Source organism: Salmo trutta, chromosome 38 (genome assembly GCF_901001165.1).
Source record: "Salmo trutta chromosome 38, fSalTru1.1, whole genome shotgun sequence".
In the NCBI taxonomy this organism is placed as follows: Eukaryota; Metazoa; Chordata; class Actinopteri; order Salmoniformes; family Salmonidae; genus Salmo; species Salmo trutta.
In genome coordinates, this window is record NC_042994.1 from 33372691 (window position 1) to 33392219 (window position 19529).

The 19529-nt window shown below is 40.5% G+C and overlaps 1 pseudogene; it reads left to right on the forward strand.

Moving 5' to 3' along the window:
• LOC115178614 (zinc finger protein 850-like) overlaps nt 1–19529 on the forward strand; it is a 150148-nt pseudogene that overhangs the window by 103864 nt on the left and 26755 nt on the right.

Genomic DNA, 19529 nt, shown 5'->3' on the forward strand with positions numbered 1-19529 from the left:
GATAGAAAACACCCTATAGTTTCTAAAACTGTTTGAATGGTGTCTGTGAGTATAACAGAACTCCTATGGCAGGCAAAAACCTGAGAAGGTTTCATGCAGGAAGTACCCTGTCTGACAAGGTGTTGTTGTTCTTGCTTCTGTTTATTGAAGAGTCAGGATCTTAGCTGTAACGTGACAATTCCTAGGGCTCCAATAGGCTCTCAGAACCCGGGAAAAACCTGAACGATGACGAGGCAGCCTCAGGCTGAAACACAGAATCCCCTTTTCCAAGTGTCCCATCAGAGGACAATAGAATTAGGCGCGTGCGCAATTCGACCCCGTGGAGTATTTCCTTCGGCTGTTTAGCTAATTGCAGATTCCCGGTCGGAATATTATCGCTTTTCTACGAGATAAATTGCATAAATATTGATTTTAAACAGCGGTTGACATGCTTCGAAGTACGGTAATGGAATATTTAGTAATTTTTTGTCACATTCTGCGCCATGCGCGCGACCGTGATTTAGCATTCTGATAGTGTCTAGAACGCACGAACAAAACGCCGCTGTTTGGATATAACGATGGATTATTTGGGACCAAACCTACATTTGTTATTGAAGTAGAAGTCCTGGGAGTGCATTCTGACGAAGAACAGGAAAGGTAAGACCATTTTTCTTATAGGAAATGTGATTTTGGTGAAGGCTAAACTGGGTGGGTGTCTAAATAGCTAGCCCGTGATGGCTGGGCTATGTACTTAGAATATTGCAAAATGTGCTTCATCCGAAAAGCTATTTTAAAATCGGACATATCGAGTGCATAGAGGAGTAATGTATCTATAATTCTTAAAATAATTGTTTTGCTTTTTGTGAACGTTTATCGTGAGTAATTTAGCAAATTGTTAGTAAATTCCCCGGAAGTTTGCGGGGGGTATGCTTTTTCTGAACGTCACATGCTAATGTAAAAAGCTGGTTTTTGATATAAATATGAACTTGATTGAACAGACATGCATGTATTGTATAACATAATGTCCTAGGTGTGTCATCTGATGAAGATCATAAAAGGTTAGTGCTGCATTTAGCTGTGGTTTGGGTTTTTGTGACATTATATGCTAGCTTGAAAAATGGGTGTCTGATTATTTCTGGCTGGGCACTCTCCTGACATAATCTAATGTTTTGCTTTCGTTGTAAAGCCTTTTTGAAATCGGACAGTGTGGTTAGATTAACGAGAGTCTTGTCTTTAAATAGCTGTAAAATAGTCATTTGTTTGAGAAATTGAAGTAATAGTATTTCAAACGTTTTAAAAATCGCGCCACAGGATTCAACTGGCTGTTACGTAGGTGGGACGAATTCGTCCCGCCGGTCCCATAGAGGTTAAACCACGCGAAGTTGGCGACGAGTGCAGACGAGATTTCAGCTTGCTCCGAGTAACCTTAACTTTTATCCCTCTCAAACTTACTTAAATGTAATGGAACTTGGCTTATAGTAAACACAATAGAGAACAATGTTTAATTGACCGATAATTTGATTCAAAACTTTGAGAAATGGAAGGAAAAAATGTGCGAAAGAGCAAAGGGAGGAGAAGGCAGTTGCTAGCTGAGCACTCATACACTGGAGAAAAACCGCCACCTGACTCCTCAGGAGAAGAAATGGATTCTGGACGTTCGGTTGATCTGAAAATGCAGTCAATAGTCCTGCAACCAAAAAGACACATAAAGAATTGTCTTTGCGCGAACTACAGATCAACATAATCGATGCTGTCTCTGTAAAGAGCCGACGGTCTGGAGAAAATGATACGCGAAAACACATCAAAAATAGTTGACCTCGAGACCTCTCTGAATCATGCATACAAGAGTATCGAAGAGCTTAAACTTGCAAACACTGCTACGTCTGAGAAATGCACTGCTCAGGAGAAGACCATCGCAGACATGCAAGAGCGCTTATCGGAAGCAGAGCGATACCGGAGAAGGTGGGGGCTACGGCTTTACGGTGTCCCCGAGGACCAGGATGAGAATGTGAAGCGCTTAGTAAGAGACATCTGTAACCGTGTGGCACCGGACTTTCCCGATGGATATATGGATATGGCTGTGGATGTCGCTCATCGTATTGGGAAGAAACAAGATGCCATCGTCAGCCGATCGATCATCATCCAGTTTGCTTTACGCACAGCGAGAGATGCAGTTTGGAAGAAAGCAAAGGAAAGCGCCTTTCTGAAAGAAAGAAAACTTAGATTCGGTGAGGACTTGACTGCAGCAGACAAGGCAGCAAAGGCAAAATTGTGGCCTCTCGTACAACAGGCCCGAAATCAAGGAAACGGTGGATACTACAGGGGAATCAGAGCTTTTTTCGCCAACGGTAAAGAAATACGACCGGGGTGATTTGATTTGTTCTGTCGGTAGGTTTACAAGGTAGCTCCTTCCCCACTGCAAACTGAACGTTCTACTTTTGAAATATGGTGTTACTATTTTACAAGTTAAGAATTCTGTTAATACATATATGAAGCAACTTTTTATAGAGAGGGTAAAGTTGAGATTGCATAGGATTTTTCTTTCTATGCTATAGATATGGACTTGAAGTTTATGTCAATCAATGCCAGGGGGATACGAAACCTGTTGAAGAGAAAATACTTTTTTTTTGTTTTGTAAGGACTGCAACGCAGATCTTGTATTCGTTCAAGAAACACATTCATGCAAAGAGGACTATAATTATTGGAAAAATCAGTGGGGCAGTGACATTTTTTTGGCCCACGGGACAAATTATTCAGCTGGGGTTGCAATTTTAGCACACAATTTCAAAGGGATATTTTTGTTTACTCAAATGGACTCCAATGGACATTGGCTAGTAGCGGTCATCAACCACATGGACAGATTATTTGTGTTGTGTAATGTATATGGATACTGTTCTAGTCCTCCAAATAACTTACTTCTAGAGGAAATTGAAGAAATTCTTAAAAGTCTTCTGAGAAAATATCCATACAGTCAGATAATAGTTGGTGGAGATTTTAATATGGTTTATTCCAATGAGACTGATAGATTGCCTCATAGGCCTAACATTGGTGTGAACAAGTTGGTGAATTTCTGCCAAAGCCTGGACTTAATTGACATATGGAGAGTAAAAAACCCTGGAGAGATACAATACACATGGAGTAATAGAGATCGTTCCTTACAATCAAGAATAGATTTGTGGGTGATAACCTCTAGTCTTGTGCCCAACACTGTAGAGGTAAAAATACTGCCTGCAGTCCTGACGGATCATAAAGTCATATGGTTGACTGTAAGAATATGCAGTAATGATGGTAAGAAATACTCTGGTGGTTATTGGAAATTAAATAACTCATTGTTATTGCATGATGATTTAAAAAATGTGATTAAGAATCTAATCTCTGTTTACTGGAGTTTAGCTACATCTAATGCAGAATATGGGAAATATTGGGAACTGCTGAAATTTAAAATCCGCTCAGCCTGTATTACTTATGGAAAACGGCTTGCTTTAAGAAGGAGATGTGAGGTAGCTGAACTCTCTAAGACAATTGCCGATATCACAGAGATTGAGCATCTTGATCTTATTGAGAAAGCTAAATTGAATGATTTACAGAATCAACTAGATACATTGTATGAGGAAAAGGCTAGAGGAGCTTTCATAAGATCTAGAAAACAATGGCTTGAAAAAGGTGAAAAGAACAGTAGATACTTTTTTAATTTGGAGAAGAGGGGAACTCAACACACTTCGGAAATTTAAGATTAATGGGGTTACCACTGAGGATAGAGAGTTGTTATCAGACTTTACCACTAAATTTTATGACAATCTTTACTCCTTAGATAACAATTTGAGTGACTCTAAGGATCTCCTTGATTCTATAGAGAATGTTAATTCGATTAGTGAAGAAATCAATCAGTCTTGTTGCCAAGATTTATCCATTATGGACATCCAGTACGGGGTTGCTCAGTTAAAAAATAACAAATCTCCAGGTTGTGATGGATTAACCTCTGAATTTTACAAAACCTTCTTTGAAGAAATAGCACCTTTTTTACTTGAAACCTTTAAGGAGGCTATAAAGAAGGGAGAACTACCTGCCTCTCTGAAGCAAGGGGTTATTACTCTTATACCTAAACCACACAAGGATCTCCTAAGTATTGATAATTGGCGTCCAATCACACTCCTAAATAACGACTACAAAATTATAGCCTTAATCTTTGCAAAAAGGTTAAAGTCTTGCTTAAATGATCTGATTGATGAATGTCAATCAGGGTTTATGAAAGGGCGCCATATATCTAATAATCTGAGGCTGATATTAGACTTGGTTGAGTATTGTGATCTATTAGATGACTTCCCTGTTATCCTATTTTTGGATTTTCAGAAAGCATTTGATACAGTAAGTCACAATTGTATCTTTGATTGTCTTAAGCATTTGAAATTTGGTCGTTTTTTGTTGATGCTATTAGAACTCTGTATAATGGTGGCAATAGCTGTATCAAACTCTGTCATGGAACATCCTCGAGGTTAAACATTTACAAAGGAATACGACAAGGTTGTCCAATTTCACCTTTTTTATTTTTGTTAGTATCTGAAATGCTATGCTCATTAGTTCATGAAAGTCAATTTGAAGGCATTACATTCCAGGCCAGAGAGATTAAGATATCCCAACTGGCGAATGACACCTCACTTTTTTTGAAAAATGTGTCTCAAGCTAGATCAGCATTGGATATCGTGAAGCAGTTCTCCAAAATCTCAGGTTTGGTTTTAAATCTTTCCAAATGTGAGATATTTGTTTTGAAAGGAGCTGTCAATCCAGCAGATTGTAACATCTCTGAAAAAGATACTGTAACCTACCTTGGTGTAAAGATCACCAAAAATCTTAAGGCTATGAAAGATCTTAATTTGAACCCTGTAACTGAATCTGTCCAAAAAAATTATCCTCATGGTTAGGGAGGGATTTAAGTCTTCAAGGAAGGGTGCTTTTATCCAAAGCTGAGGGGCTATCTCGTGCATCCTATCTTTTTTCATCTATTGACATTCCCAAATCCACTTGCTGTACCTTAGATAGGCTTTTGTACAACTTCATATGGAAAAACAAGCCACATAAGATAAAAAGAGATGTTATCAACAACAGGGTTTATGATGGCGTCTAAATGTCTTAGATTTCACTCTCTTCAATCAGATATCAAAGGTCAACTGGATTAAAAGGTACATAAAAAATCCTCATAGTTTCTGGAATATTATACCTCATTTTGTTTTTCAGAAGTTTAATGTGCTGGGCTTTGTTGTATAAACACAACTTTTCACCTCATAAATGTTTTATATGGAACAATGGGTCGATATTACATAGAAATAAGATGTTATTTAACCATAAATGGTTCTCGAAAAACATTGTTCTTGTCAGCCAATTAGTTGATAATAGTGGGAATCTATTTACACGGAGAGAATTTATGGAAAGATACAACTTTGAGGTTTCAAGCAAGGAATATGACACTGTTATTAAAGCTATACCTAGTGGGATAAAAACTTTACTTCAGAATAATACATATTTTGGAATATCTCCGATTGTAAGCGATATTCAGTTGAATGGCATTGGTCTACTAGATACGAAATTCAACAATCGTTTATTAAGGGATATTTTCTACAGGAAGTCTATTCCCTCTGCGATATTTTGTTGGGTTTCATCGTTTGATGTAAACTGGCGCCGTGCTTGGCTCACTCCACACAAATTTATGGTGACCAATAAAGTGAAGGAGATCTCCTTTAAGATAATCCATAGATTCTATCCGTGTAATAGTTTGATTTCTAAATACATACTTGATGTTACCAGTGAATGCAGTTTTTGTGAACTAGAAACTGAATCTATTGAACACTTATTCTGTAATTGTTTATATAGTGAAGTGTTCTGGACTGATGTAAAACTATATCTTGGCCTCAAATTGCATACAACCATTGAAATTTCTAAGTTTGACATATTTTTTTACTACACTGATTCCACAATTGAACGTGAGTATGTCATAAATCTCTTTATTTTATTAGGAAAATGTTTCATACACAAATCAAAATTTATGAAGAAAAAGCCCCTTTTCTTAATTTCTTTATCTGATGTGGAAAACTATTTAGAGTCGTTAAAACGTATACAAAACAAAATGTCAAAAAGATTTATTCGCTATATGTCTGCATTTGATTTGATATAATGTGGAATATTTTTTATTTTTTTTTTCTCATTTCTTTGGAATCCCTCTGGCTGTTATGTTTATGTTTTGCATGTTACTGTTAATAAAAAAAATAAAAAATAAAAAAATAAAGAAATAAAAAAAATTAAACCACGCTCCTCCTCCCTCTGACAGGCCAGCATTGAGCAGGAACTATCTCTGTCAGAGTTTAAAAGCGAGAACAATAGGATGTGTCGTTCTCTTCTCTATTTGCCCTGCGAGGTAAAACAGCGAGACCGTATATACGAACCACCCATTTACCACACACGTGTTTGCATTAATTAAAGTACAAATAAATCAGAAGTTACTATGTGCTGACTATTTTGTTCTGATACCAGAAACGAACTGTCGTAACTTTAACAGATGTCATCTATAATAATGACATAAAGGCTATGCTGCTACGGTGTGGGATGTCATCTATAATAATGACATAAAGGCTATGCTGCTACGGTGTGGGATGTCATCTATAATAATGACATAAAGGCTATGCTGCTACGGTGTGGGATGTCATCTATAATAATGACATAAAGGCTATGCTGCTACGGTGTGTGACGTCATCTATAATAATGACATAAAGGCTATGCTGCTACGGTGTGGGATGTCATCTATAATTATTTGGCTGTTCTAAATTCTGTGTTGCTCAAAGCCTTGAGTAATGAACCTATTTTTGAGACAATTGGCTGGAAAGCGTCAATGCTTCAGGAAGCTTTGTTTCCCCATCATGTAATCTATCTATTTTGGATGTTGGGGATTTTCCCATCATTCTGTATGTCTCTGCTCTTTTGATCTGCAGTCATGTTTTAGTTGGGTTTTGTTAGTTGGGTTCTAACTGATCTCCATTAGTTGGACTCCAGCTCGCTGACCATAGTGTCACGAACCGGCTCGAAGACCGTAACAAAAAGTGAGACAACGTGGAGATAAAGAATAACAAAATATATTTATTAACTGAAGTAAAGTAAATACAATTAACAATGGTGTGTGTTTAGTCAGTAGTGTAAGTGAGTGGTCGCGTGTATATATGTGATAATGAGGGGTGTTGAAAGGTGCCAACGCAAACAACCAAAATAGCCACAAAAATGCCACAACTAAAATCTGTCTGTCTGCATGGTGAGAGTCTCCTCAATGAACGGGGAAGAGGTGCATTTATCCTGGGACCCACCCGAGCCCAGGTGTGTCTGCATGGAGAGAGTCTCCTCAATAAATGGGGAAGAGGTGCATTTATCCTGGGACCCACCCGAGCCCAGCCCATTTCACTGACAACCCTCCCGGCTCCGCCCACCGACATCCTATTAAGGAAAACAAGAGAAAAGAGAAAGAATTGGGCAGACAGAGTGGGAGGGTTGTCAATGCAGTCTGATGATATACCAGGGTCTGGGGATGCAGTTAGGTTTGTACAGTCTGATGATATACCAGGGTCTGGGGATGCAGTTAGGTTTGTACAGTCTGATGATATACCAGGGTCTGGGGATGCAGTTAGGTTTGTATGCAGTCTGGTGATATACCAGGGACTGAGGATACAGTTAGGTTTGGATGCAGTCTGATGATATACCAGGGACTGGGGATACAGTTAGGTTTGTATACAGTCTGGTGATATACCAGGGACTGGGGATGCAGTTAGGTTTGTACAGTCTGGTGATATACCAGGGACTGGGGATGTAGTTAGGTTTGTACAGTCTGATGATATACCAGGGACTGGGGATGTAGTTAGGTTTGTACAGTCTGATGATATACCAGGGACTGGGGATGTAGTTAGGTTTGTATGCAGTATGGTGATATACCAGGGACTGGGGATGCAGTTAGGTGTGTATACAGTCTGGTGATATACCAGGGACTGGGGATGCAGTTAGGTTTGTATGCAGTCTGATGATATACCAGGGATTGGGGATGCAGTTAGGTTTGTACAGTCTGGTGATATACCAGGGACTGGGGATGCAGTTAGGTTTGTATGCAGTCTGATGATATACCAGGGACTGGGGATGCAGTTAGGTTTGTACAGTCTGGTGATATACCAGGGACTGGGGATATAGTTAGGTTTGTACAGTCTGGTGATATACCAGGGACTGGGGATGTAGTTAGGTTTGTATGTAGTATGGTGATATACCAGGGCCTGGTGATGCAGTTAGGTTTGTATGCAGTCTGGTGATATACCAGGGACTGGGGATGCAGTTAGGTTTGTATGCAGTCTGGTGATATACCAGGGACTGGGGATGTAGTTAGGTTTGTATGCAGTCTGGTGATATACCAGGGACTGGGGATGCAGTTAGGTTTGTACAGTCTGGTGATATACCAGGGACTGGGGATGTAGTTAGGTTTGTACAGTCTGGTGATATACCAGGGACTGGGGATGTAGTTAGGTTTGTACAGTCTGATGATATACCAGGGACTGGGGATGCAGTTAGGTTTGTATGCAGTCTGGTGATATACCAGGGACTGGGGATGCAGTTAGGTTTGTATGCAGTCTGGTGATATACCAGGGACTGGGGATGTAGTTAGGTTTGTTTTCCTCTAGCTATTCTGCAGTTTCCTCCCAGCAGCGTTCATAGAACATAGATCCCTGTTAAACTAGGATGCAGAGTTCCTAGTTTGACAGATAATTCAACCAGTGTGACCAGGGGGTTTCTTTAAATTAATGAATATGAAACTGCCTTAAATACAGATGTGAAGGACAGTATGTTTTAAATTCTCACTGCTCTATTTGAACGTCTCAATATAATATTATTATTTCATGAAAGGAATGAAAATACATTTGTCTGAAAAAAAAAACGTGTCTTATCTATCGTATCTATCTTAACTGCGTTTCCCTCCAGTCAGCAGACGGCGATGTGCGTCTTTCAGGCGATGCTGCAGCGTGACGTATAATCTAGTGGACGGTTCTTCATAAACAGCTCGTCAACCACCTCGGTAGCTTGCTAGCCAACATAGCCGAAAGATTCAAGCTATTTATACGCTTTCGGTCTATATTACCTATTGTGTTTTAGACACACTTCGGTCGTATCTACTTGTTAACCTATTAAATATTACGTTATTTTGTATTAGTCAGCTATAGTAGCTGGTTGGTTAAGTTAGCATTAGCCTAGTCGCTAGCTAGCTAACATTAGCTAGCTAGCTAACATCCCCGAACATGAGCTCCCTAAACTACTCCCGTCCTGTTAAAGAAGAGGAGGTCTACTGGACGGAGAAAGAAGCACTGGGGCTGAACATTGTCGTGAAAGAGGAGGAGGAAGAAGAGGATGTTACAGTAAAACAAGAAGTAGAGGGTGAGGCTGTTACAGTGAAAGAAGAAGAGAAAGACGTTTCAGTGAAAGAAGAGGAAGACGCGTTCAGAGTGAAAGAGGAAGAGGAGGATGTTACAGTTAAAGAAGAGGAGGAAGAGAAAGAGGATGATGCAGTTTTTGGAGTGAAGAAGGAAGGAGAGATTACTGTCACATTGAAAGATGAAGATGAAGAGGTGGAGGTAGGAGATCTGATTAACACCAGTAAGTACCGCCTTCAATTCGTTTTTAACTTTGGATATTCGGAGTTGGCTCGTCAATACCTCTTCAACGGAGGGTCCTGGGATGATGACTGATATGTCTAGAATCAGGACGTAGAGAACAAGCTGCCCCTTGTTTTCTCCGTTCCGTTTCCTAAATGTGACTTAACATATATATTTGAGAAGGGTCTATCTGCTGACCGCAGACTGGGGGGCCACGGCATGTAGTGATTTTAATGTAGTGATGTTTTACTACACACCGTGCCCCCCAATAGAGCCATGTGAGAGTTGGGTTGGCTACACTAAAGATTATGGATATACTGACAAGATGTCTCTCTGCCCTAACAAGGGGAGTCGTTGTCCACAAAGCGGCACTGTGGGTTGTCTCGCTCCCACCTATCCTGTCTTTGGATTGGTGGATACATCTTATTATTGTAATCAATTGTTTATATTCTATGAGGATTGTTGTCGTCAACCGCCTGTTCAATGGAGAGAGATGCTAAGCTACTAGCATGAATATTAGAACACACTGTTCTATACAGTCCACCTGGTAGAGGTTCATATCTGACAGAGATGAACACACTGTTCTATACAGTCCACCTGGTAGAGGTTCATATCTGACAGAGATGAACACACCGTTCTATACAGTCCATCTGGTAGAGGTTCATATCTGACAGAGATGAGCACACCGTTCTATACAGTCCACCTGGTAGAGGTTCATATCTGACAGAGATGAACACACCGTTCTATACAGTCCACCTGGTAGAGGTTCATATCTGACAGAGATGAACACACCGTTCTATACAGTCCACCTGGCAGAGGTTCATATATGACAGAGATGAACACACCGTTCTATACAGTCCACCTGGTAGAGGTTCATATCTGACAGAGATGAACACACCGTTCTATACAGTCCACCTGGCAGAGGTTCATATATGACAGAGATGAACACACCGTTTTATACAGTCCACCTGGTAGAGGTTCATATCTGACAGATGAAAATGTCTGTTAGAAACTTAGAAAGAGGGGGAGTCTAAAGCTTCAACAACTAGGATTGTGTCTTTGGCTTCTGGACAACGAAATAATGTTGATATGAAAACCAATAGAACAGGAGAGAAATGGCATAGTGGTGGGTCCAATAGAACAGGAGAGAAATGACATAGTGGTGGGTCTAATAGAACAGGAGAGAAATGGCATAGTGGTGGGTCCAATAGAACAGGAGAGAAATGACATAGTGGTGGGTCTAATAGAACAGGAGAGACATGACATAGTGGTGGGTCTAATAGAACAGGAGAGACATGACATAGTGGTGGGTCCAATAGAACAGGAGAGAAATGACATAGTGGTGGGTCCTATAGAACAGGAAATAAATGACATAGTGGTGGGTCTAATAGAACAGGAGAGACATGACATAGTGGTGGGTCCAACAGAACAGGAGAGAAATGACATAGTGGTGGGTCCAATAGAACAGGAGAGAAATGACATAGTGGTGGGTCTAATAGAACAGGAGAGACATGACATAGTGGTGGGTCTAATAGAACAGGAGAGAAATGACATAGTGGTGGGTCTAATAGAACAGGAAATAAATGACATAGTGGTGGGTCTAATAGAACAGGAAATAAATGACATAGTGGTGGGTCTAATAGAACAGGAAATAAATGACATAGTGGTGGGTCTAATAGAACAGGAAATAAATGACATAGTGGTGGGTCTAATAGAACAGGAAATAAATTTTTTATCATTGTCTTTTTGTTTGTGAGTATAACAGAACTCAGAACTTTTTCGCTGCAGTCCCTGGGCGAAAAACAGTAGGGCTTTTGGAAAGTGGTCGTTCTGAGAACAATGACACGGGTGCGCGCGTGCATGTGAAGACTCCATTTTCTATTTTCAGTGTTTGAACGAAAACAAGGTCTCCCGGTCGGAATATTATCGCTATTTTACGGGAAAAATCGCATAAAAATTGATTTTAAACAGCGTTTCACATGCTTCGAAGTACGGTAATGGAATATTTTGAATTTTTTTGTCACGATATGCGCCGGCGCGTCACCCTTCGGATAGTGTCTTGAACGCAATAACAAAATGCAGCTATTTGGATATAACTATGGATTATTTGGAACCAAAACTACATTGGGTGTTGAAGTAGAAGTCCTGGGAGTGCATTCTGACGAAGAACAGCAAAGGTAATCCAATTTTTCTTATAGTAAATCTGAGTTTGGTGAGTGCCAAACTTGGTGGGTGTCAAAATAGCTAGCCATGATGGCCGGGCTATCTACTCAGAATATTGCAAAATGTGCTTTCACCGAAAAGCTATTTAAAATCGGACACCGCGATTGCATAAAGGAGTTCTGTATCTATAATTCTTAAAATAATTATGTTTTTTGTGAATGTTTATCGTGAGTAATTTAGTAAATTCACCGGAAGTTTTCGGTGGGTATGCTAGTTCTGAACGTCACATGCTAATGTAAAAAGCTGGTTTTTGATATAAATATGAACTTGATTGAACAAAACATGCATGTATTGTATAACATAATGTCCTAGGAGTGTCATCTGATGAAGATCATAAAAGGTTAGTGCTGTATTTAGCTGTGGTTTTGGTTTTTGTGACATTATATGCTAACTTGAAAAATGGGTGTGTGATTATTTCTGGCTGGGTACTCTCCTGACATAATCTAATGTTTTGCTTTTGTTGTAAAGCCTTTTTGAAATCGGATGATGTGGTTAGATAAAGGAGAGTCTTGTCTTTAAAATGGTGTAAAATAGTCATAGGTTTGAAAAATTGAAGTTTTGGGATTTCTGAGGTGTTTGTAATTCGCGCCACGCTCTATCATTGGATATTGGCGAGGCGTTCCTCTAGCGGCACATCTAGATGTAAGAGGTTAACGAGAGAATCACTGACATGATGTCAGCTGGTCCTTTTGTGGCAGGGCTGAAATGCAGTGGAAATGTTTTTTTGGGATTCAGTTAATTTGCATGGCAAAGAGGGACTTTGCAATTAATTGCAATTCATCTGCTCACTCTTCATAACATTCTGGATTATATGCAAATTACCATCATACAATCTGAGGCAGCAGACTTTGTGAAAATTTATATTTGTGTAATTCTCAAAACCTTTGGCCACGACTGTACACACAATACCTCATAATGAAAAAGCTCAAATAGGTTTGTAGAAAACATGTCACATTTATTAATAAGAAAAAACAGATACCTTATGTACATAAGTATTCAGACCCTTTGCTATGAGACTTGAAATTGATCTCAGGTGCATACTGTTTCCATTGATCATTGTTGAGATGTTTATACAACTTGATTGGAGTCCACCTGTGGTAAATTCAATTGATTGGACATGATTTGGAAAGGCACACACCTGTCTGGCTACCACAGCATTCTGAAGCGATACGCCATCCCATCTGGTTTGCGCTTAGTGGGACTATCATTTGTTTTTTGAGCAGGACAATGACCCAACACACCTCCAGGCTGTGTAAGGGCTATTTGACCAAAAAGGACAGTGATGGAGTGCTGCATCAGATGACCCGGCCTCCACAATCACCCGACCTCAACCCAATTTTTATTTATTTTATTATTTATTTTTACCTTTTATTTAACTAGGCAAGTCAGTTACGAACAATTTCTTATTTTCAATGACGGCCTAGGAACAGTGGGTTAACTGCCTTGTTCAGGGGCAGAACAACAGATTTATACCTTGTCAGCTCGGGGATTTGAACTTGCAACCTTTCGGTTACTCTAACCACTAGGCTACGCTGCCGGCCCAATTGCGATGGTTTGGGATGAGTTGGACCGCAGAGTGAAGGTAAAGCAGCCAACAAGTGCTCAGCATATGTGGGAACTCCTTCAAGACTGTTGGAAAAGCATTCCAGGTGAAGCTGGTTGAGACACTGCCAAGAGTGTGCAAAGCTGGCAAAGGGTGGCTACTTTGAAGAATCTAAAATATATTTTGATTTGTTTGCCACTTTTTTGGTTACTACATGATTCCATATGGGTAATTTCATGGTTTTCATGTCTTCACTGTTATTCTACAATGTAGAAAATAGTAAAAATAAAGAAAACCCCTGGAATGAGTAGGTGTGTCCCAACTTTTGACTGGTACTGTATATCTCATGAATGTTTTTACATTCAGTTACATGAAGTCACTTTCTTACCACTTCTTCCATAGGCAAACATGTAAGGAAAGCTTCTTTTTTTAAATCAAAAGGGATGCTGTCAAAAATGTATTGAATTCAAATGGATTTACCCAGCCTACAAAGCACTACAGCCACTCTGTGATGACCAGTTCTGCTCTTTTTGAGGGATCTAGTCTAGATTAAACCTCATAGGAAGACAGTTTTATCATGTGGAGGTTTCATTCAGGTCTCTGTTTAACGAGATCCTCTGTTTGTTTTTTGGCAGGAGAGATACCAGACTCTCACTCTGACAGCGGGAAGAGTCCTTCAGGGGAACCAGACCCAGAGATGCCCAAAACAGCGAGACAACACCACTGCTCCCACTGTGAAAAGAGTTTTCGCTGGTTAGGGAACCTGAAACTGCATGAGAGGACACACACAGGAGAAAAGCCTTTCCAATGCTCCCAGTGTGGAAAGAGTTTTGCTGTGTTAGCTAACCTGAAGAGGCATGAGAGAATACACACTGGAGAAAGGCCTTATCACTGTTCCCAATGTGGAATGAGTTTTAATCAGGATGGGGACCTAAAAGCTCATAAGAGGATACACACAGGAGAAAAGCCTTTCCAATGTTCCCAGTGTGGAAAGAGTTTTACTAAGATAGGGCAATTAAAAGAACATGAGAGAATACACAAAGGAGAAAAGCCATTCCAATGTTCCCATTGTGGAAAGAGTTTTACCCGGATAGGAAACCTAAAAAAGCATGCGAGACTACACACCGGAGAAAAGCCTTACCAATGTTCCCAGTGTGGAAAGAGTTTTGCCGTGTTAGCTAACCTGAAAAGGCATGAGAGAATACACACAGGAGAAAAGCCTTATCACTGTTCCCACTGTGGAATGAGTTTTATTCAGTTATGGGACCTACAAGCTCATGAGAGGATACACACAGGAGAAAAGCCTTTCGAATGTTCCCAGTGTGGAAAGAGTTTTACTCAGATCGGTCACCTGAAAGCTCATGAGAGGATACACACAGGAGAAAAGCCTTACCAATGTTCCCAGTGTGAAAAGTGTTTTACCATGTTAACTAACCTGAAAAGGCATGAAAGAATACACACAGGAGAAAAGCATTTTCTGCTCCCAGTGTAAAAATTGATTTTCTCGAATGGCTGACCTAAAAGCTCATGAGGGGATAGAGGGGAGAAAAGCCTTTCCAATGTTCCCAGTTTCGAAATGGTTTTACCTGGTTAGGGAGCCTGAAGGAGCATAAGAGTACACACACGATAAAAGTCCAGTCAATGCTCTCTCTCTGTGTGGAAGGACATTTTCCCAGTCAGAGAACCTGAAATCACATGAGAGAATAGAAAGGCTGTATTCTGACTTATATTTTTGACTGAAAATGTGTGTTTTTGTTTTGTGCCACATTAAATCATATTGTTTATGATTATACCTGTCCATATAAGGTCCCACAGTTGGCAATGCATGTCAGAGCAAATTCCAAGCCATAAGGTCGAAGAAATTGTCCATAGAGCTCTGAGACAGCATTGTGTCGATGCACAGATCTGGGGAAAGGTACCAAAAAATATCTGCAGATTTGAAGGTCCCCAAAAACACAGTGGCCGCCATCATTCTTAAATGGAAGAAGTTTGGAACCACCAAGACTCTTCCTAGAGCTGGCCGCACGGCCAAACTGAGCAATCGGGGGAGAAGGACCTTGGTCAGGGAGGTGACCAAGAACCCGATGTTCACTCTGACAAAGTTCCAGAGTTCCTCTGTGGAGATGGGAGAACCTTCCAGAAGGACAATCATCTCTGCAGCACTCCAACAATCAGGCCTTTATGGTAGAGTGGCCAGACGGAGGCCACTCCTCAGTAAAAGGCACATGACAGCCTGCTTGGAGTTTACCAAAAGGCACCTAAAGACTCTCAGACCATGAGAAACAAGATTCTCTGGTCTGATGAAACCCAGATTGAACTCTTTGGCCTGAATGCCAAGCGGCTCGCCTGGCGTAAAGCGTGGTGGTGGCAGCATCATGCTGTGGGGATGTTTTTCAGCGGCAGGGACTGGGAGACTAGACAGGATCAAGGGAAAGATGAACAGAGTGCAGAGAGATCCTTGATGAAAACCTGCTCCAGAGCGCTCAGGACCTCAGACTGGGGTGAAGGTTCACCTACCAAAAGGACAATGACCTTAAGCCCACAGCCAACAATACCAGAGTTGCTTCGGGACAAGTCTCTGAATAACCTTGAGTGGCCTAGCCAGAGCCCGGACTTGAACCCGATCGGAGACCTGAAAATGGCTGTGCAGCGTCGCTCCCCATCCAACCTGACAAAGCTTGAGAGGATCTGCAGAGAAGAATGGGAGAAACTCCCCAAATACAGGTGTGCCAAGCTTGTAACGTCATACTCCAGAAGACTGGAAGCTGTAATCGCTGCCAAAGGTGTTTCAACAAAGTACGTAGTGAACGGTCTGAATACTTCAGTTTATTTTAATAAATTAGCAAAAAAAATCTAAAACCGTTTTTTGGTTTGTCATTATGGGGTATTGTGATGTCATTATGGGGTATGCATTGATTGAGTATTTAATTTTTTATCCATTTTAGAATAAGGCTGTAACGTAACAAAATGTGGAAAAAGTGAAGGGGTCTGAATACTTTCCAAATGCACTGTGTTGTTACACCATGTAGGAGCAGTATAGACCTAGTCTGTTCATTATATACATCTACATGATGTATTGTTACACCATGTAGGAGCAGTATAGACCTAGTCTGTTCATTATATACATCTACATGATATAGAACATTTGTGGGCAGAACTGAAAAAGTGTGTATGAGCAAGGAGGCCTACAAACCTAACTCAGTTCCACAAGCTATGTCAGGAGGAATGGGCCAAAATTCACCCAACTTATTTTGGGAAGCTTGTGGAAGGCTGCACGAAACGTTTGACCCAAGTTAAACAATTTAAAGGCAATGCTACCAAATACTAATTGTGTGTTTGTAAACTTCTGACTCAACTGGGAATGTGATGAAAGAAATTAAAGCTGAAATAAATCATTCTCTCTGCTATTATTCTGACATTTCACATTCTTCAAATAAACTGGTGATCCTAACTGACCTAAGACAGGGAATTTTTTTGAGGATTAAATGTCAAGAATTGTGAAACACTTTAGCCAAATACATTTAAACTCAGTTTATGTAAATTTACGACTTCAACAGTATATAAATGACTATTGTAGCTGGAAACGGCAGATTTTTTATGGAATATCTACATAGGCGTACAGAGGCCCATTATCAGCAACCATCACTCCTGTGTTCCAATGGCACGTTGTGTTAGCTAATCCAAGTTTATCATTTTAAAAGGCTAATTAATCATTAGAAAACCCTTTTGCAATTATGTTTAAAACTGTTGTGCTGATTAAAGAAGCAATAAAATTGGCCTTCTTTTTTCCTTAATTATTAAAAAACAAGTTCTGTGTTATTGTGGGTCCTACAGTAGGTCTATGTTATTGTTAGGTGAAGTTATGGGTCCTACAGTAGGTCTATGTTATTGTTAGGTGAAGTTATGGGTCCTACAGTAGGTCTATGTTGTTAGGTGAAGTTATGGGTCCTACAGTAGGTCTATGTTATTGTTTGGTGAAGTTATGGGTCCTACAGTAGGTCTATGTTATTGTTTGGTGAAGTTATGGGCCAATTTGGCAAACACTTAGTATACAAACCCTGTTTCAGGCTGATGGCAAAGCTAGCCGAAGAGCATTTTACAGGTTGAAGTGTTTTTTTTTTTATAAAGCAGTTGATTTGCAACAATAACACACAGGACATTCAAACGACCCTTACAATTATTATCCATACGTTGTGTGAAATGCACTCATAAGCAACATATAAATGGAGGCTATTTTTGCTGTCAGCCTATGAGAACTCCCCTGAGTTTTCCCCCACGGTGGTGAATTAGTGAATAGACACAGAGCTTAATGTGAGTTTCCTTGAGTTGCACTCCTGATCTTGTGCTGTAATATTCAGAATACATTGTGAAAAACTAAAATCTTTGCTCACCATTTTTGCTCCATGCAGATATACTACATCCATAACTAGTGGTTTCCTCATTACCAGATATACTACATCCATAACTAGTGGTTTCCTCATTAGTAGGGAGGAGTTTCTGCAACCAAATTGTGTGCGCATCGCCCTTATAGTCTAAACACAGAAAGGGGCCTACAGTGAGGGAAAATAGTATTTGATCCCCTGCTGATTTTGTATGTTTGCCCACTGACAAAGAAATTATCAGTCTATAATTTTAATGGTAGGTTTATTTGATCAGTGAGAGACAGAATAACAACAAAAAAATCCAGGATAAGTCATGTCAAAAATGTTATAAATTGATTTGCATTTTAACAATCTTGTCCCTTACATCCTTGGAGAGCTCTTTGGTGTTGGCCATGGTGGAGAGTTTGGAATCTGATTGATTGATTGCTTCTGTCTCCCAGGTGTCTTTTATACAGGTAACGAGCTGAGATTAGGAGCACACTCTTAAAGGCAGTGCTCCTAATCTCAGTTTGTTACCTGTATTAAAGACACCTTTCCACAGAAGCAATCAATCAATCAGATTCCAAACTCTCCACCATGACCAAGACCAAAGAGCTCTCCAAGGATGTAAGGGACAAGATTGTAGACCTACACAAGGCTGGAATGGGCTACAAGACCATCGCCAAGCAGCTTGGAGAGAAGGTGACAACAGTTGGTGCGATTATTCACAAATGGAAGAAACACAAAAGAACTGTCAATCTCCCTCGGCCTGGGGCTCCATGCAAGATCTCACCTCGTGGAGTTGCAATGATCATGAGAACGGTGAGGAATCAGCCCAGAACTACACGGGAGGATCTTGTCAATGATCTCAAGGCAGCTGGGACCATAGTCACCAAGAAAACAATTGGTAACACACTACGCTGTGAAGAACTGAAATCCTGCAGCGCCCGCAAGGTCCCCCTGCTCAAGATGGCACATATACATGCCCGTCTGAAGTTTTCCAATGAACATCTGAATGATTCAGAGGACAACTGGTGAAAGTGTTGTGGTCAGATGAGACCAAAATGTAGCTCTTTGGCATCAACTCAACTCGCCATGTTTGGAGGAGGAGGAATGCTGCCTATGACCCCAAGAACACTATCCCCACTGTCAAACATGGAGGTGGAAACATTATGCTTTGGGGGTGTTTTTCTGCTAAGGGGACAGGATAACTTCACTGCATCAAAGGGATGATGGACCATGGACCATGTACATGGACCATGTACCGTCAAATCTTGGGTGAGAACCTCCTTCCCTCAGCCAGGGCATTGAAAATGGGTCGTGGATGGTTGGCAATGACCCAAAACACACGGCCAAGGCAACAAAGAAGTGGCTCAAGAAGAAGCACATTAAGGTCCTGGAGTGGCCTAGCCAGTCTCCAGACCTTAATCCCATTGAAAATCTGTGGAGGGAGCTGAAGGTTCGAGTTGCCAAACGTCAGCCTCGAAACCTTAATGACTTGGAGAAGATCTGCAAAGAGGAGTGGGACAAAATCCCTCCTGAGATGTGTGCAAACCTGGTGGCCAACTACAAGAAACGTCTGACCTCTGTGATTGCCAACAAGGGTTTTGCCACCAAGTACTAAGTAATGTTTTGCAGAGGGGTCAAATACTTATTTCCCTCATTAAAATGCAAATCATTTTATACAATTTTTGACATGTGTTTTTCTGGATTTTTTTGTTCTTATTCTGTCTCTCACTGTTCAAATAAACCTACCATTAAAAT